Source organism: Cetorhinus maximus, chromosome 29 (assembly GCF_964194155.1).
Source record: "Cetorhinus maximus chromosome 29, sCetMax3.hap1.1, whole genome shotgun sequence".
In the NCBI taxonomy this organism is placed as follows: Eukaryota; Metazoa; Chordata; class Chondrichthyes; order Lamniformes; family Cetorhinidae; genus Cetorhinus; species Cetorhinus maximus.
In genome coordinates this window covers 11,636,597-11,657,617 of record NC_135907.1, presented here as the reverse complement: position 1 = coordinate 11,657,617, position 21,021 = coordinate 11,636,597, and the positions used below count along the sequence as shown (strand labels likewise).

At 45.3% G+C, this 21,021-nt stretch overlaps 1 protein-coding gene across 1 annotated transcript in view; it reads left to right on the top strand.

The window, feature by feature from the left end:
- LOC144669328 (glutamate receptor ionotropic, NMDA 2B-like) overlaps positions 1 to 21,021 on the top strand; it is a 264,087-nt gene that overhangs the window by 74,758 nt on the left and 168,308 nt on the right. The gene's annotated exons all lie outside the window — the stretch shown is intronic.

The window sequence follows — 21,021 nt, the reverse complement described above, 5'->3', positions numbered from 1 at the left end:
CCGACCGTGCAAAAAGCACCGGGGGCGGTGGATGCACAGCTTCATAAAACACATAACGTCAATGTATTTGCCTTTTCACAATGTCTGCACTTGTCCGCTTGCTGCATTTTACTCTGCAACGTGCTGCAGGCCATTCCCTAATGTTTCCCCGAATCCTACAACACAGGCCCATCTCACAAGATGGCATCCGGCCCCTTCTCGGGATTGTAGGTGGTGAGTATAACTGGATTCCGCTCACGGCACGTGTCACCACTTCTTCCGGCTGTGGCTGGATTTCACCATCAGGTTTCCTCAAGAGTGGACCTACCGCAGGGAGCAGGGATGGTCCTCGCAGCCGAAACTTAACGTTACAGTCACACCTGTTCATTGAAGAAATATTGTGAATGTCATAATCTGTTCTCACCGTCATTTTTCAATGTAGGATAGGTGGCCTTTGAAACCCATATTTCATTCCTGCCCTTGGACCAACTGACCCCATGAATCTGGATTCCCTCCGTCACAGCTTCCAGGGATCTGCAGCCTTCCAGCAGGCCTTGATTTAGGAATGGAAGCAAAATGGGAGGCCAATGGGAGAATGGAGTTACGCAACTACACGAGAAATATACAACAAAGTTACAACGCGGAAATGGGACACTTGGCCCCACCAGTTTTTGTTAGCATTTATTTCTCCATCCGAGAAGACAGCCTTGATCATGATTCCCAACTGTTCCATTGTCCCTTCAATCTCCCCGCCCCGGATTAATGGGGAGGGTTAGCAGCAGGAAGGCAACCAGCTGTAAAACCAACCGTCAAATCCAAATATGGCAGTCGATATCAAGGTGACCAGCCAGCATTGTGGTGATCCTAAGTAGCATGGGAAAAGCTGAAAGGGGAACCAACTAACCTTCCATTATCCCTTCAATCCCCTTCCTTCATCCGCCTGTCCAATCTAATCTCGAATGTTGACACTGCTGCCGCTCGAGCCACTAGCCCAGAAGTGAATTCCACAGCCTCACAGCTCTCTGTATGAAGACATTTCTCCTGCCCTTTGGTCTAAATCTCTTACACCTAATGTCGTACCATATGGACCATCAATATCGGCTTCCTGGCTAACAAAAACACTCCACTTCTATCTGTCTCAACCTTTAATGGTTTTTGATACTTCCAGCATTTCTATCCAATAATATCCATTGTTCTAATGAAGAAAGGACCCAACATGTTGTGTTTTTTTGTATGAAATTTCCTCAAACCAGGTAACGTAGCAGTGAGAATGCCCTTTACTCTCTCTCAAATGGAGCCCAATACTGTGCACACAACTCTGAGATCTTATTAAGGTTTTATGTAGTGTATGTATGCTTTTCGTACTTTTTAAGGTACAAGAGGTAAGAGTCAACGAAGAGTGAAGTGCTTTTCTATTTAATTGGTTTTATTGATGTTTTGACATGTGAATTTGCAGGTAGATATGCTTCCAACCTTATCCAGGATCAACGATGATCAAATCCTCTTCTGGGGATACGGAGGGGTTAATTCTTTACTGAGACTTCTCTGAGCGGCTTTTTGTTCTGTCTTCTAGGAGTGACTATAGAATGGCTGTTTTGTACCTGGCAGAGCAGTCTATTTATAGTTTCCCTTTCTCTTGTGGTTTGAGAAGACATCTGTCTTTGTTGTGGTTTGCTTATCTCTAACCTATCCTTCGAAACTATGGCAAATCCTGAAAGCAGCAGTAGCAGCAACACTTTGTCTCGTCCAACACTCCTACGCAATGCCGCTAGCCATGGTTATCTTCCGGACGTGGTCAAGTTTAACCGTAGCCTAGCAAGCCATATGATTTTGGTTTAACAATTCTGTGCTTTTTATTATGTTAACTAAATTCTGCTTTTTTTTTTAGCTAAGTGTCCTCGGTTTCTAACTCAGTCATCTTAAAGGCAGTTATTTACACATTCATCTGCAAAAGTTCAAGTTCCTTCAATAGGTTCATTACCAAACTACTACATCTTGTGGAGAACCCTGGTAGAATGTGACAGAAATGGTTTATTCCTTAATTTGAACTCATCTTAAGCTTTTCTGTGATGTGAATATCAATGTAGAGAACTTGCAACAGCTGAACATTAATTAGGTTTACAAGACTGACAAAGAGTTCAAACAGTCCCTTGGCCTTAAAGCTGTGGTGAGGGCCGTTGCTTTTATACTGATCAGATAAGTTAACTTCATTTGTTTTATTTCAGGATGTTCTGGTGCTTTGTGGTTAACGTTCTGCACCTCAGTCCCTTTCTTCTGTGAAAAGTGAAATCCAATGGGTTAGCCTTTACCATGTGGAAACAAGTAGTTACACTGAGAGTGTAGCGGGATATGGGAGCTTGCTGTAATTCAAAATGGCAGATATATCATTTCATGCAAGTTTTGGAGTGATGGTTTAAGGTGTTTCTGAAGGAGAACGTGATTACTAAAGGCACAAATTGGGAGCAAGGCCACCCCTGGAAATATTGAAATTGACTAGATTTAATTTTAAGTATGGAAGTAAAGTAATTGTTGTGCATTGCTTGATTTTTCTTCCATATGTATGGTACTTATGAGTTTCTGAAGGTGAACTCCCAGTGGGCAAGGTCTTGAGCCAGGAAGTAGATTTGAAAACTGGGCCTAGTGCTTATAACAAAATAGGTCCTGTAGGTTTGGCGTACCGGGACCTGGTGCTGGCAAGTTTGGAGAAAGCACACTTTGTATTCACGGTTAGTGCCAATGCATTTCTGCTGCTATTGAGCCAGGATCAGGCTTGAACTGCAGCCAAGGGGCCAATGGTAATAACTATTTCAATTTATCGATGCCCTGCTCTAAATATGATTCTCTCTGGCTAAATCTGAAGAGGATCCGTTCAGTGATTCTGTGGCCTAATGGCGGATGTCCATACCCAGAATGCACTATGCACTAGAATCTGCCTTATCCATTGTAAGGGTAGCCCATGGGCAGCCGCGGAAGAAGCTTTGTGTATCGCAAGCAAGTCATGTCACCCGTGCAGCAAGTACGTAATAATTGTACTAGCAGGTTAATAAAATATGCAACAAGCAGTATTGGCTACAATATAAGATTACATTGTCGATGTGTTATAATTATAATGTATAAAACACATTTAGGCTTTCATTCTTTATATTTAATATTTATTACAGGCATTACAGCAGACAAGTAGGTGAATATGCCTGGTGAATATGGCTTTTCCTCTTTAAACAGCCACTCCGCTGACAGAGAATAAGTCATCAATCAAAAGGAAGCATTAAATGCATTGAGTATAGTTAGAACGTCAGGGGCATATGTTGCATTTCAAGAAGGGAATTTTGTATTTGGAGAGAAGGATTACATTTAATCGTGAGTTGGGAGGGGGCTGGTAGAAAGGGTAAACATTTCTCCAAGAAACTGCGAGTGGTTTTAATTATTAAGGTTTTTTTTCAAAGGACTGTACTTCATTCATAAAATTTGTAGAAGTATGTTACATAACAGTTGTAATTTGACATTACATAGAGTGCAATGCAGTTCAATTTCTTTCAGTACAGTATGTGGCATTCTGAGGTGCCTCACTACACTTAAAATTACAGGTTATATTTACAATATACCTTTCATGCCAGACATGCTGGTGCATAGAGCCCAATGGGTTTGACATGGGTGCAGCCCTGTGGTGTACAATGGTGGGAAGGCCTTGATGCATAAATTTGCTGGAATGTAGTAACAGTCACACTGCTGTTTTTAATGCTTGCTCCTGAACCTTCTCCTGACGGTGTCTGGCTTAGTGAGAGATTGTTGTGGGACAGAGCACCTCCACCTCCAAAAGTACTGATTTGTCGATTTTCAAGGACAATTTAATGTTATGCTTTCCACTTTTAGAAATTGGGGTGTTAATCTATTACTTTATTTTACTGATGCCCAGTTTCTGCTGGGTGAGTTTGGTCTAGGCTGTAGGATTTCCTCCGGTTTAACAACATAAATCTGTCCAATTGGAGCTCACCTGCAATGAGACTCAGTTTCTACTTTCTAATAGTTTGATGGTCATGTGAGGTTTGCATTAATGGACATGGAATGTTAATCCTGCTCTGGAGATCAGGGATAAATTAAGCATAACATTGAAATTGCATAGCCTGATTAACTGACAACACTGTTTCCCTGATTTTGGAAAAAATACCAAAGGATTTTCACTCATGTAATCAGTATGGGTGCCAAGCCACTTGGGTTGCCCAGGAGCCTCCTGGATTGGAAGTTTGGTTTTCCAGACGTGCTACGGGAAACCTGAAGGAGAACTACACCGTATTTGTGAATTGCGCTGATGTATTTTTATTTCTCGTGGCCACAGTCGCAACCAGGCAACTTTATATCGATAAGTAACTTAATTTATAGGTTCCCTGTTGCAAACTCGATTGTCCCTGACCAGACCTTAATGTTAACAATTCGGTGATTGTGGATTCTAATGGTAGATGTCCCCATCCAGAATACCCACATGCTGGAACTTGCCCTATTTAATCTAGTGGTCCCTTTGCCTGTCCAAGAAACGTGCACTTCCCACAAAGAATCAGGCCATTTGGCTCATCGTTTCTGGCTTTTTACAGGGGTAACTTAGCTGCTCCTACAGCCTCGTCCTTGCATTGTAACCCTGTCATCCTTTTTCTCACAAATGTTTATTTAATTCCCCTTCGCAAAGCCACAATTAAATTATCCTTGCACCACACTCTCTGGCAGTGCATTCCAGATCCTAAACACTTGCTGGGTAAAAAGGTTTTTCCTCATGTTGCCTTTGGTTTTTTGTTTGTCAAAGCGGTGTCCTCTGTTCCTCAACCCTTTTGCCAACGGGTATGGTTTCTCCTTATCTGCTGTGTCTAGATCCCTCATGATTTTCCTCTCAACCTTCTCCAATCTATCCATGCATGCCTCATCCCTGAAATCATTATTGTGAATCCTTTCTGCCCCCTCTCTAAAGTTTTCATATCCTTCTACGGTGCCCAGAGTTGGTCACAATACTGCAGCTGAGGTCAACCCAGTGTTTTCTAAAGGTTCATCATACTTGCCCTTGTGCTGAATGCCCCTATCTATAAACACCAGGATCCAGAATGTTTTTTCAACTACTTTCTCTACCTGCCCTGATTTGTGCACCTGTACCCCCAGCTTCCCTGCTCCTGCAACCTCCCCCATAGAATTGTACCCTTGATTTTATATTGCTTCCCCCCATTCCTCTTATTAAAATGTGTCAATTCACACTTCTCAGCATTAATTTCATCTGCTGCTTGTCTGCCTGTTCCATGAGCCTGTTTATGTCCTTTTCAAGTCTACCACTGTCCTCCTCACAGTTCACAATACCTCTGAGTTTTGTACCAAATGCAAATTTTGAAATTGTGCCTTGTACACCCAAGTCTAGGGGGAGAATTTTCCCCTCGTTGGTAGGAGTTGGGCGAGAGTGGGCGCGCAGCCGATTGCCACCCGCGATCAACTGGGTGCCGCCATTTTACGTGGGGGGGGGGGCCAATTAAGGCCTGCCCAGCGTGAAGTGCACCCGGAAGTGCTGTGTGCTCCCTGTGCGGGCGGGGGGAGTAGGCTGAGTCAGGGCCAGCGCTCTTTCACGCATGCGTACGAAAGAGCGTAGAAATTTCCCTGAGGCACAGAGCTGCCTCAGGGAGATTAGTTTGATCTTTAAAAATTTTAATAATGGAAAAAAAAATTTTAAGACCTGTCCCCTCATGAGATAGTGTCACATGAGCTGGGACATGTCTATAAATTTTATTAAAAATTTTTATTGATGTTTTAAACCCTTCATGAAACCTCATCCCGCCCATGGATGAGGTTTCATGATAAATGCGAAGGCCGCCTGGGCTCTTCACCTGCCCCCCTGCCAACCTTAAGGTTGGACAGGCAGCTCAGTTAATTATTTCAATTGGAGTTTAAATGGCCTTAATAGGCCTTCGATGGTTTGGCGGGTACGCAGCCGACTCTGGTGTGTGCCCGCCGAACGGAAGATCTGAATGACTCGCGGTGATGTCGGGACGCATGCCTGACGTCATTTTACATGTTTGAGAGCGGGGCCCGCCCTCGCTCGCCGACCCAAAGATGCTGGCCTAGGTTGTTAACATATGTCAAGAAAAGCAAAAGCCTTAGTACCAAACCCCAGGGATTTTTTTATATTCGTTTATGGGATGTGGGCGTCGCTGGCTAGGCCAGCATTTGTTGCCGTGCCCTAGTTGCCCTTGAGAAGGTGGTGGTGAGCTGCCTTCTTGAACCGCTGCAGTCCATGTGGTGTAGGAACATCCACAGTGCTGTTAGGGAGGGAGTTCCAGGATTTTCGCCCAGCGACAGTGAAGGAACGGTGATATAGTTCCAAGTCAGAATGGTGAGTGGTTGGTGGGGATCTTGCACTGCATACCTTTCTTCGGTCTGAGAAACAATCATTCACCGGTGCTCTGTTTCCTGTCACTCAGCCAACATTGTATCCATGCTGCTACTGTCCCTTTTATTAGTTGGGCTTCAACTTTGCTGGCAAGCCTATGTGGCACTTTATCAAGCACCTTTGGAAGTCCATTAACCACATTACCCTCATCAACCCTCTCTGTTGCCTCATCAAAAAACTCAGTCAAGTAAGTTAAACACAATTTGCCTTGAACAAATCTGTGCTGGCTTTCCCTAATTAATGCACACTTCTTCAAGCGATTACTAATCTTGTCCCAGTGCAGCAAGTATGTGTGAACTAATTGATTATACTGGTGCAGAGGATTTTACCTCTTTCTTAAGTTCGGAGATCGAGAATTACAATTGATACAATGTCTCACTAAATTCATATTGAGAATTTAAAACAAAACAGTTTCAATTAAATCATAACAACAGGAAATGCTGGAAAAAGCTCAACAGGTCTGGCAGCATCTGTGGAGGGATAAACAGAGTTAACGGAAGGAGAGTCATACGGACTCGAAACGTTAACTCTCTTTCACTCTCCACAGACGCTGCCAGACCTGCTGAGTTTTTTCCAGCGTTTTCTGTTATTTCAGATTTCCAGCATCCGCTCAATTCTGTTTCATTTCAATCATACAGTTACCCCAGGTGGTCAATCTGAGATGACTAGGATCTCTTCCTGCCTGGCTCACTGGGACTCTTCTTGTCAATATATTGTCTTCTTTCTTGAATGCTGCTGTATGTGTGGGACTTTTCAGGTGTTTACCTGAAGAATGTTCTTTGTGAAAGAGCTCATGCACAACCCTCTTCTGGATATGGATTGGTTAATTGGATGGATGATTGGCTGCTGGTTGGTTAGTGTATTCCCAAGTTGTCTGCCATTGGTTTAACCATATAAGGACTTAATCCTGTCCCACTGTGGTTACCTGCCTCATTTCAGTCAGTCTCCTCTGATTTCAATCAGTTTGCTGCAACTAACAAGTTCTACTCAATTCAAATTGTTCTATACAATTCAGCGGTATCACTGCAATTGATGTAAATAGCAAGTATTGCACCCATCCAGTTTCCATATAACAAACACTGCTCTGAATTCATAGCTGGTCTGTTAACCCTTTCCTTACACTGGCAACTCCATAAATATGCAGCAACCAGAATTGACTAAAATGCAACATTACACTGGCAATTTATTATTCATGGAGGATAAAGCGTATTTAATCTTTTTCATATTGAATAATTACCACATACATCGCAACACACAAACATGTATGTCTGGTGGATTTAGTGAAGTCGTTTTCTACCTTTAACAGCCACGCTGTTGACAAGAGAACAAGTAATCAGTTGAAACCTTGCATATCAAAATGTAAAACTGAATATAGTTAGAATATAATGTCATAGGAAGATGTCGAATTTCAAGAAGGAATTTTGAAATTGTAGACCAATTAAATTTACTGTAGGAGCTGCAGGGAAGGAGGCAACAGTCTTTTTCAAGGGACTGCTAATGGCTTCTTAGAGTAAATTCACAGACATGTTGGAAAGGTCAAACTTGTTCTTGGTGTTGTGATACCTCAATAAACAGGCTGACAATCTCCTACCTGAAGCCTCTTCTGACAGTGACTGACTTTGTTAGAAGCCGGTGTACCAGAGAAAACCCTTAACATCTTTGAAAGTGCCGCTCTGTCGAAATCTGATTGGTAATTTACTGGATGCTTTCTGCCCTTGGCAAGCGAGATGTTAATCTTGTCACTTTTATTTTAATGACGCATCGTGGTTTTATTTTAATAATGCAAATCCTTTCCGCTGGGTGAGTTTGGCCTAGACTATAGCTGGATAGGATAATAACATCACTGGGAATCAGATGCAGAGTTTCTTACAACAGAATAAAATTGAATTACATTCTTGAATTCACTTGTTGCAAGAGGCTGTCATGGAGACGAAAGCCTCCCAAAGTAAACAAGCACTGACGGTTGGTCTGCTTGGAACTGAACTTCATGAATGGTGTTGCACTATACAAGGATGAAGTGACATAGGTATCTTAATAGACTCAATGCTCAGCATATCCAAACATACAGGGCAACATTCAATAAACCGTGGACTTGAACTAAGAGCCGCTACAGTAAGTCAGAGTAAATTGTGATAAAGCTATACAAGACTCTTGTCAGACCACACTTTGCATACCATGTCCAACTCTAGTCACCCAGACATGAGATATTCAACTGCTGGAGGCAACACAGAGGTAGGCCACGAGGCTGATCCCGATATTGGTGCTGGGGGAGTTGGGGGGTGTGTGAGTGGGAGGGTTGGAGTTTTGAGAAAGTACTGGAAAACATGGACCTTTCTGCCTGGGCAGATGGGACCTAAGAAGTGATCCAATTGAAGTAGCTTCTCCTGAGCTGCAAGAGTTGGAAAAGAGGACAGGGGTACAATCTAATAAGAATGAAATTCTTCTTCACACTAAGAATGACCAACATGGAGAGTAAGATTCTGGGTAATGTGCTGGAGGGGAAAACCCTCAAATCATTTAAGAGTCCATGAGTTGCTAGGATGGGAGATTGTATGATTTTTGAATTGAGATCGGCTGAAAGGCCTTTCTCATCCTGTTTAGTTAATTTTATGAAGAAAGCACCCCTTAATATTTTAACCCAGTAAGGACACATTCCCATAATGGCCCAGGTTTATGCAGTTTGTTGTGCTGAGTGCTTATTGGTGTGTAAGGTACAACTGAAAGTAACACAGACCCCATACTCACTGTAATGCATCATCTATTCTCAGACTAATAACGCTCATGGACTTGTGACCTTCAGATAGATTTTAAGCATTTTCAGAGGCTGGGAATCCTGTGACGAGTAGCTCATCTCCTGATTCCTCAAAGCCTGTCCGTTATGTACAAGGGACGAGTCAGGAGTGTGATGGAATACTCTCCAGTTGCCAGGATGAGTGTGGCTCCAACAACACTCAGTGCCATCCAGGACAAAGCCGTCTGCTTGACACCACCTTCAACGTTCACTCCCTCCACCACCAATGCACAGTAGCAGCATGTGTACCATGTACAAGATGCACTGCAGGAACTCACCAGCATCTTCCAAACCCCTGACCTCTACCACCTACAAGGATAGGGCAGCAGATAGATGGGAACACCACCACTTGGAAGTTCCCCTCCAAGCCACACACTATCCTGACTTGGAAATATATCGCCGTTCCTTCATTGTCGCTGGGTCAAAATCCTGGAACACCCTCCCTAACAGCACTGTGGGTGTACCTACACCACATGGACTGCAGTGGTTCAAGAGGGCAGCTTGCCCCCACCTTCTCAAGGACAATTAGGGATGGGTAAAAAATACTGGCCTAGCCAGTGACGCCCACATCCCATGAAAGAATAAAAATAAAAAATGGAATCAAATTCTGGTACACTGATCAATCTCCCTATAGCCAAAGACAGATTTGCCATAACAGTTAGAGTAGTCTATAAAATGCACTAGATGATCCTGTATCTAATACTTAGTCAGAACCAGCCTCTCGAAGGCATTATAAAATAGGCAGAAAAATCAACAGAGTTCATAAAACTGGCAAAACCGTCAACAACAACTTTGCATTTAAAAAGCACCTTTGACATAAAACATTTCAAGGTGCTTAACAGGAGCATGATCAGATAAATTTTGCAATTGAGCCACATAAGGAGGTATTTTAACGTGTATCTTAATGGAGGAGAGTGAACTGGAGGGATTTATTTGATGGAATGGCTGCCAGTGGAGGGGGAAGGGTGAAAGAAGTCAGGGATTCCCATGAGCTTAGAGTTGGAGGAATGCAGAGTTCTTGGAAGGTTGTAGGGCTGATGGAGGTTGTAGAGATTGGTAGGGGCGAGGTCATGGAGGGATTTGAACACAAGCATGAGATTCTTAAGTTTGGGGTGCTGTTGGAGCAGGAGCTAATTTAGGTCAGCCAGCATGGGGTGATATGACTCAGTGTGAGCCAGGATATGAGCAGCAGAGCTTCAGATGAGCTGAAGCAAAATGGAAATTGGGAGGCCTGTTTACTGGAATAGTTGAGTTGGAAGATAAAAATTGAGGGTTTTGGCAGCAGATGGGCTGAGGCTACATTCCAGAGATGAATATTCTTCAACTCAGATAATGACCAAGTCGGGGATGGAATTGGTGACTAGGGAATGGAAATGACCAAAGACGATGAGTTCAACCTTCCCAATGTTTATGCGTCTTCACAAGAAGCCTTGATGAAGTTGGCCTCACATTTTGAAAAATGGGCAAAATGGATGAATTTAATCCCAATGAACAAATCTGGCAGGATTGAACAATGAGTGGGGTAAGACTGAATTGAAAGACCATGTAGAAGAGGCAATGGGCAAAGCTATGAATTGGACTTAAAGGAACCTCAAACATAAATAAAAGCTAAAAGATATGTATCAGGACTATCTCACTGTCAGAACAATAGAAATACCACCCAGAAATGCCTTGTTTCAGGGAGCAACTAGTCGGACTTCCAAAGTGAGCACCATTGTTCATTGCGTATCATGCCCACAATCCATGAGTTGGAGCCACATAGGCTCAGTTACTGCAATGACAAGGGGAACCAACAATGCGCTAAACTGAATCAGATCACCAATGATCGAACCGACCCAACCCCAGCAGTACAGGAACCCCCACTGGACTGTCGACAAACCCCTCCCCAATAAATTTGTATGTCAAGACCTTAGGGATAAACTGATCCACGTCCCAGAGGGGAACAGACCAACATGCACAACAACAGAGACAGGACCCGAACCTGGCACCCCAACGAGGCACCCCAACAAATGTTGACTGCATATGGTGGCACCATAAGTCCCAACAACAACGGAAATGATCTGGTAATTTTCTTCATCGGTGACTAATGTCAATATTCACTCCAAAAAATGATGCCTGGAAAATGGAACCTATCAAATACGTTTTGATAATAGGAGACTCTAAAATCTCAAAGATAGAAAATTACCCTAATCTGATCCAACTTGACTGTTTTGGTGGATCTCCCAAAATCTCTTTGAAATATCAGTAGCAGAGCCCCCCACTAAATGCCGCCCCCCCACCCGAACTGACTAGCCCCCACCACCCGACCTCCCTGCCCTCAACACCCCAACTCCTCCCTGACCAGACCTGACCCGACTAGACCCCATCACTCGATTACCCCTCTGTGCCTCTGACTCCCCCAACCTGACCTGACTAGCCCCCACTAACTGACTACGCCCCTAACCCCCGCACCCGACCCAATCTGACTCGCCCCACCACCTAACTACGCCCTGGCCCTTCCCCCAACCTGACCTGACTAGCCCCCCACCACCTGACTACACCACGACACAACCTGACTAGCCCACACCACCCGATTCCCCCTCAACCTCGATTCCCCCTGACCAGACCTGATTAGCCCCTGACCTGACAACCCCTTCCGATCTGACCCGACTACCCCCCCGAGCCATCTACCCACTCACACACCCTACCCACCTCAACCGCCTGCCACCCAATCCAGCTGCCTCCCTACTCGAGCCACCTACCCACTCACACACCCTACCCGCCTCAACCACCTGCCACCCTACCCACCTGCCACCCTACCCAGCTGTTATCCTACCCATTTATCTCACCCATCCTACCCGCTTACACATCTACTCATTCACCCATTCACTCACAGACTAACACGCTGAAAAGCTGTTTAATCCCAAAGCTCTTCAGTGTGCTAGTGAACACTTACAGGAATACAGCAGCTAGTGCCGTAAAAAGCGGGTGAGGCTTGTCTTCCCCTGCCACTCCCCGACAATTCAGTGGTACTGGGAAGCAGTTCGATGGAAGACTGCTCCACATTTCTGAAGAAGCCGGGATCAGAAGACTCGGCCAGAAATGCGGAGCTCCGTTGTGGTGAGGAAAAGTAGGAGCAGAGTGCAATCTGACAGTGATCGCCGCTCCTCAGAATATTCAGGCCAAAGTCTCGACTTTCTAAGATGCGTTTCATTCAGATTTAATGGATAAATCTAACAAGTCCGTAACAGTAACGGGGACGCTAAGAATGAGTCTTTATTCATTCACGGGATGTGGGCTTCGCTGGCTGGGCCAGCATTTATTGCCCATCCCTAATTGCCCTTGAGAAGGTGGTGCTGAGCTGCCTTCTTGAACCGCTGCAGTCCATGTGGTGTAGGTGCACCCACAGTGCTGTTAGGGAGAGAGTTCCAGGATTTTGACCCAGCGACAGTGAAGGAACGATGATATAGTTCCAAGTCAGGATGGTGAGTGACTTGGAGGGGAACTTGCAGGTGGTGGTGTTCCCATGTGTCTGCTGCCCTTGTCCTTCTAGATGGTAGAGATCGCGGATTTGGAAAGTTCTAAGGAGGCCTGGTGAATTCCTGCAGTGCATCTTGTAGATGGTAGATACTGCTGCTACTGTGCGTCGGTGATGGAGGGAGTGAATGTTTGCGGCCAATCAAGCGGGCTGCTTTGTTCTGGATGGTTTTGAGCTTCTTGAGTGTTGTTGGGGCTGCACTCATCCAGACAAATGGGGAGTATTCCATCACACTCCTGCCTTGTGCCTTGTAGATGGTGGACAGGCTTTGGAGAGTCACGAGGTGAGTTACTCATCGCAGGATTCCTGGCCTCTGATCTGTTCTTGTAGCCACAGTATTGATATGGTTAGTCCAGTTCAGTTTCTGGACAATGGTAACCCCCAGGATGTTGATAGTGGGGGATCCAGTGATGGTAGTGCCTTTGAACATCAAGGGGCGATGGTTAGATTCTCTCTTGTTGGAGGTGGTCATTGCCTGGCACTTGTGTGGCACGAATGTTACTTGTTACTTGTGAGCCCAAGCCTGGATATTGTCCAAGCCCAGCTGCATTGCAGTTTGTGGAAGGGATACGGTGGAGCAACGCGAATCAACCAACAAGCTACGGCACTATGCAACTCACAAAGTACCTATTCTTTCCTTGAACTTGCTGACGGATATGTACATTAATAACAACAAATGTTGCGATCTTGCCGTTATTTTGCGTGAAAGATTTGAATGCTGGTGTGCATGTGTGTGTCATTTGTAAGTGATGTGTTACACAGAAGGCGCTATTTTACAGTCACTTCACAACTGTTTTCATCCTGTCCTGTCTGCATATTTATGCCAAGCCTGTAGATTGCCGATATAACTGATAAACAGTTTGCAACAAACCCAGAAGATTCTTAAAGCAGCATAGCCAAAATGTTGGACTTGAGCCAATTTAGAGCACTTGCTCCCCCAAGACATCATCAAATTTTGGAACCTATTTGTTCTCTTAATTGATTTGCATTTTATCTGAATGCAATATTAAAATAATTGGATCACAAACAGGGTTTTATTGCATATTCAACAGTGTGGACTGCTAGTGCATTATGCAGGCAGCTGGTAATTAGGTGACTTTTAAAAATTCTTTCATAGGATGTGGGTGTCGCTGGCAAGGCCAGCATTTTTTGCCCATCTCTAATTGCCCTTGAACTGAGTGGCTAGCTAGACCATTTCAGAGGGCAGTTAAGAATCAACCACATTGCTGTGGGTCTGGAGTCACATGTAGGCCAGAACAGGTATGGACGGCAGCTTTCCTTCCCTAAAGGACATTAGTGAACCGGATGGGTTTTTACAACAATCGGTGGTGGTTCCATGATTACCATTACTGTGACTAGCTTTCAATTCCACATTTAAAAAAAAAATTCAGTTTAATTTAAATTCCATTAGCTGCTGTGGTTGGATTTGAACCCGTGTCCTCAGGGTATTAGGCTGGGCTTCTGGAGCACTAATCCAGGAACATTACCACTATGCCAAAAATCTCCCCACACCTACATAAAGGATAAAGATGTCCTGTGTTTTTCATGTTAATAGTGTGTTAATTATATGGTTAAGATACACAGGTGAAGAGCATTGTTTAATTAATTACCTAGAGCTCTTATAAAGAGAGACTGTTGGGGCACAGGGGTATAGGTAGCAAGGAGACATATTTGATGCTGCATTCTGAAAAAAAAACCTATTATCAAGAAAAGTATTCGTGTCTAGTTTCATGCTTCACCAACTTGACTGAGATTGAATTAACAATTCACTCTTTATGCATGGCTCAGTTGGTAATCCTCGTCCTCTTTCTTGCCTATTGCTTAGGAGAAAGTGCGTTCAAGTCTTCACCACTTTAACTGTTTGCTGTTACCATAGGAGTCGATTACAACTTATAATGTATGAAGCTTGCTGACTACTTTGGGCATTTCAGGCTCTGCTGATTTCAGCCAAAGTTGGGTCTTTGAGCAGGTTCAGTCAGCTATTCAGATCTTGTTGAAGTGCAATTACCTTAGTGATAGTGTTCTGGACACAACGGCTAACAAATATAAGAGACAGTTACTGAATGGAGTTTGCCTTTTTTATTTAAGCTTGTTGTGTACCTACTCAAGGTTAATATTCAGATGCTCTGCCTCACCCTCACACGCTTACCAATGCCACCAGTCCCACACACGCATCTTGCAACTTCCATTCACTTCCAGCTATTCAGCTATGACAGGCAGATCACCCAAAAGTATTGCAACAAACTCACTGACATTGTTCCTTCTCTCTTGCAGGTCAAGGGTGCACTTAACAGGGGGGAGCAGCTGGGAACTGCTGGGGCCAGGAATGCCTGCATCTCCTGAGCCCCTTGGCGGAGACAGTGCTCTGCATTATCGGGCTGGCAGTGACTGAGATTGCTGAACCCGGCGTTGCCGATGGCGATACGTTCCCGCCTTATGCACCTTCTCAATTCCCACTTCGCCCTCATCCTGCTGTTTGGTACGAAATACAAGCTGCAGGTGGCGTGACCATGGACCTCTTGCTTTTCATCTCGCTCATTGCCTTCCGTCGACAGAACCCCCCACCTCCTGAATTTGTGTTTTCAGACACCCAAAACCTGCCATTTGGCCAACCCGTGCAGCCTGACCATGAGGGGTGTGAGCAACAGCAAGTATCTGATGAAGGAGCGCCGTCACTTGACACTCACAGCCATCCGGTCAGACATGGGGGCTGCACATAGTTTAGAGGATAGTATAGAGGTGGCATAGATCCAACTGTGGTGAGTCCCCATGCAGCCTGAGCATGTGATCATGAGGGGGTCATGACTGGGTGGACGTGGAATGGGTGTTTCCTCTCGTGGGAGAATCTAGAACTAGGGATCACCCATTTAAGAAGGAGACGAGGAGAAATTTTTCCTCTCAGAGGGTCATGAGCCTTTGGAACTCTCTTCCTCAAAAGGCAGTGGAAGCAGAGTCTTTGAATAATTTTAAGGCAGAGCTAGGTAGATTCTTGATAAGCAAGTGGGTGAAAGTAGTTGAGGTTGCAATCAGGTTAGCCATGACCTTTTTTGGAATGGTGGAGCAGTCTCGAGGGGCTGAGTGGCCTACTCCTGCTCCTAATTCGCGTGAGGGAAAGGATAGCGTGCCTGTCAGCTCCCTTGAGGGCAAGGTCGCAGATGAGTTCTCCTTCGAAAGACTCAGATGAGGACTTTGATGGGCATGCACACAGAGATTCTTGATACGTTGGAAGACCTGCCACAGAGTCTGTTGTCACTGTCGAAGAGTCTGGAAGACTACGGGCTCCAACCTGACACACACGCACAGAGTTTGGAGCCCATCCTTTCCAATGTGGAAGTGGTGGCCAACTCCATGACTTGCGGATCCAGCTGTGATGCAACATCTGTTGGCTGATGCCATGGATCCCATTGCAGCACGGGCAGAAGCCACCCAGTGTCTCATTGTGGCTCAGGCTGAGGTCATGAGATCCTTGTAGGTAGGCCCGGCTTGTTGCCATACAGGCTCAGGATGCTGCCATCATAGCTGCGGACACCAGTACTCAAAGAGGCATGGGAGGCTCAGACGACAGCCCAGCAACCTGTGCTCCTGCTGATTACCAGGATCGCTGAGGGAAAGCCAGCAACTTTCTTCCAACACCATGCAGCAGCCACTGCGATAGCACTATGTAGGAACACTCGGCCAGGCCACGCCAGCCGTAAGACAGGCACTAGGGGAATGTACACGAGTGAGAATACTGTGTAATTATTGGAAGTGTTGTCAGATAAAATGGTTATGAAAGGGCATTTTGTGTATCTTTTATTGCCAGCATGGTTTTCATTGCATGCCTACTGGTCACCTGTGGTCAGGTGATGGAGGGCAGCCATGAGCCACATGTAGAGTGGGTAGCTCTTGTCTTCAAGCAGCTGGCCTTTGGCTCATGGCAGTGGCTCAAATATTTTGGGGAACTGCTGACTGGGGCTGAATGAAAGCATCATGGCCGCTGTCAGGATGGCAGACATTCTGTTCGGGGTCACACACAAAGTGCATGTTAAGGCAGTGGTCACCCTGGTGGTTGTGGTCCATCTCCCCATTAACATGTGGGGCATTAACAGAGCCACCCGCCCACAGCTGATGTCTCCCTTCATCATTGGGAAAATGCTACCCTGGCAATACCACATGCCTGCGCCCCCTCACCCCTCCTTCTTCCCTCAGGTTATGGTGAAGACTATGAAGTCTGTCATGAAACTATTGCACTTTTCACAATATTATTGTCGTTTATTGTAAAGTAGGTTTACGAGTGTGAGTGTGTATGGTTCTGCTTGTGTGATTTAATTGAATTAGAGCCAGCTAGACTGCAAGGCTGAAATTATCAAAAGAAGTTGGGTGTAAAAGGCATTTGAAATGCTAACGAGTAAACATGGATGAGGGTAGCATATAGGGTGTGAAGGAAATTTTGCATTTTTAGATAAGTGAAGGGGTTCTTTGGGTTTCAAAGGGATGATAGGATGTTTACAACTAACAAGATAAACAAGGCCAAGCAGTATGTTTATTTTTCCCAATTTTTGAACCATATTGGTGACATGAAAGATTTTTATGTTATGGGGAAAGTAAATTTCCAAAGACATATAGAACAATAGAATTTGCAGATTAAAGAGAGAGAAAACATATATAAAGAGGGATGGAAGGTTATGTAGGGGTGTGGCTGTGTAAAATCCTGAAAGGTGTACCATATGACAGACTTGGAGGAAGCCTTTAGCCATTTTTGCAGAAGTCTACATGTCCAGTAACTAAAGCTGGAGAAACGCTTTTGAAATTCCACTGTCGATTGGGCGCTGTGGTAAACTTGCCGGATTGCCTACCTAAATTTAAATTCTATTTTGGATGCTGCCTTAAAGAGTGTAGTTGGGAGTCAGGTTAATTAGGAATTTTGGGGTTTGTTATTGTATTAAGTAACTGTAATCTTATGTATGTGCTTGAAATCTTTTCTTTTGTTAATAAATGTTTTAATTTAATTTTTAAAATCTCTAAAGGTGTTAGTGGGTTCATTACTTCTGAATTCAGTGCACAAATCTTCTCGTAATAAATAAAAATTGCAAAACCGTTGTGATAGCGTGGCCAAGTTTCTCTTGTGGATTTGGTCCACCTGGCACATATCACCTGCTGCATCATAACAAATCCCCCACCTGGTATACAGGACCTCTGTTACCTCCATGATCCAGCAATGCATGGTCAACTGCAAAATGTTTGCAACATCCCCACTTATAGCCTGGAAAGATCCACTGGATTAGCTATTGAGGGCCATGGGGAGCTTCACACCATTGGCAGCACCAGCCTTGCCCTGATCTATTGGAGGAGGCGGCACAGTTCAGAGAGCACCTCCTTAATGAAGTGTAACTGTGCCAGACAATGCTCCTGGTTCAAGTGCTCCCTGAAGACCCCACATGTGCACAGCCTTCTATTAAGACCCCTCCTTCTCCTTCTAGCCTAACAGGGGTTGAAAATGTAGCCCCCACTAGTGAAAGCAGACTTTCTGCTGAGGGTCCTTTGCGCTCCTCGGATCTCCTTGGAAAAGCCTGGAACGGCTCCCTTCTGACTCCAACAATTTTTCGATAGTCTTCCGATGACACTGAACACAAGCATCCTTACAAGCATGGCTCACCATGGTGGGCTGTACTGGAAACGGCCAGAAGCAATTCGTTGCCATTTTGGACCCCTAGGCTTCCGTAGCACTGACACCAATGGCGCTGCGAAGCTAAATTTTGCCTCTACTGAACATAAATGGGAAGGAGCTGCTTGGAAGCCAGTTGAGAGTTTCACTGGGTTCACTTTTGAGAGAACTTCTACAATTGTTTATATCCCTCCTGATCCCAAATCTTGTAACAATTTGATAATGTTTGTGTCTCTCTGAGTTCTGCAGTTTCCATGTCAACTTTTCACATACTTATATTCTCATCATTGGTTTCTTGTGTCATTGTGTTGCCTGGGGAGGGATAGCCTCCTCTGCCAATCCTTTCCAGTGCCAAGTCTCCATCCCCAGCTGCCTGGGCCTTTGCACCATAGGCTGGATTTGTTCCAGTGATGCGGGTTCCCCCACCCCACACCTTCCCCCTTCCCCCTCCCTCCTCCCTCCCCCCTCCCCTGACTGGACAGCCAGCTGAAGCTTTGTGTTGCTTCCGAGGGGAAGGCCTGGTGCCCATCAGGCACCTAATTGGTCAGCACCAGACCCCCCCAACTTGGTTAAGGACCCCGGAGGATGGAAACCTCACCCCTGAGAGCTGCCGGCCAATCAGAGGCCAGTGGCACTCCACAGCAGGCGATGTTATTTGTGGCTGCTGGTGGTGATGCGCTGAGGCCCAGCCCAAGGTTTGACGCTGGATCCCATGACACAGGTGAGCGAGGACGGGATGGTGATCATTGGGAAGGTTGTCGCCATCGAGGGTGTATGGAGAGGTTTTGGAGAAAAGGGTTGGGGCGGGGTGGGCGTTTTTCAGTTCCATCCCCCCCACCCACCATTCTCGATGCTGCGTCCCTCCATCGGGTACAAAGCCCATGTGAATGAGGCCCCCCCCCGACCGGCAACCCCCACCTGACCACCAGACCACAGGCAAACATGGCAAGGTTTGCTGGGCGGCCTTCAGGAGGCATGGGAAAGCCATGCAAGTCTGGGAGAATCCCGAAGCCACCAATAAATTCCAGTGGGCTCAGGGACATTGGCTCTCAAGTAGCTCATTAACCTTCCCGCTGCCGGCAGGTGGGATTCCAGCATCAGGTCCTTCCTGCCCCCAACTTAATTGGGACAGTTTTCCCGATGAATTTCGGGAATCTGATGTGAGTACTCCGGCCCGCTTCTCCCGGCGCCCCTGCCACCATGGCTGCTCTGGCAGACTCTGCTAATTCCAGCCCGATCTCGCTCAACTTTTCTTGGAGCCATTGTCGCTTTTTCTGTCATTCAATAGGGGACGCTCAACTGAGTCTCAGCCTTCATCCTTCCAAGTTGTTGCTCCCAGCATCTTATCAGGGGCGCACAAACCACCCTCCTGTTCCTTTAACCGAGAACACCTGACTTACCCAGGTTTCCCGACTTACGTTCTCAACGTACTTGGAATATTATAGAATTTCCATCACAGCAACTGTCTAATTGGCCAAATGGCCAGTGCCCCTTTTTATATTTCATATGACCCTCCTTCCATCCTCCTTCATCTCACCCTAACATCAGAACCTTTGATTCCTTTCTCCATCATGTATTTATCTAGCTTCTCCTTCAATGTCTTTGGTAGAGCTCGGGCGCTTCTTTGATAAGAGGTTTAGGAATTGGTTGATGTATTCTGCTATCTTGCATATTTTCTCTCCTCAGTGACCACTTGTAACATTCTCGACAACTTTCTGGATTGTGAGGTCTCTCACCCCTGGAATGTTTCCTTTATTGTCTCTCTTAATCCATTTGTTGCCTCCTTCTCGGCCCCTTCTGAAACAACTATCTTTGCCCATATTTCTTTCTTTCTCTTTTATTCTGGTGGCAAACAGCTTTACTGCTTTTCGCTGTTTATTTTGATAACCTCTTGTTCTTTTCAATTCCGACCTCAGTCTCCTAGAAGTGAGAAATGCCACTACAATCATGAGTACTCCTGTGTATTGGGAACTTCTTGTCTAAATATTTCCTCTTCCATCTTACTCCAAACATACCAGGATGAAATGCCTTGATCGCTTCAACCCTTTCTTTATAAATTTAGTCATGCGCTTAATCCCTTTTATGTATCTAATTGTGAGAACTATCAGGCTTAGCTGAATTGCAGTCAACGTGACTTGTTGTCTCACGACCCATATTATGGTTAATAATTTAGTTTGTTCCTGTCACTAGGGAAGCGGTCTTATCACTAGCTGTAACAGTAACCAGGGACAGCAACCACAGAAACTGGTATCAAGACTAAAATCCTGCACCTTACAGGGTTCAAATTTCTGAAGCATCTTTGATGGAATTTATTGGAGCAAGGCACTGGTGAGGGACAGGCAGCCAAATCAGATCCACTCCCAGTGCTTCAGCCCGCAGGGCTGAGTCTTCAGCGTTCAGTGCAAGCACAGATCCAATAAATCCCTCACTTCAGGTGCCTGCATTCTGTCTCCAAGTGCATTTAAACTCCCTACTACATCAGGGAGTGTTGACCCCAATCCCTGGCCGGCATCAGCTAGACTTCCCAGAGAGAAACTGCTGCTGTGTTCTCCTGGAACTGGTTGAAGGCTCAACGACCCTTCCCCCATCCTCTTGGATGCTGAAGCGCTCAATTGGGTTAGCTGCTCTTGGGTGTTCAGTACTCTTTATTTCATGGATGTACTCAGCTGGGATCTAAA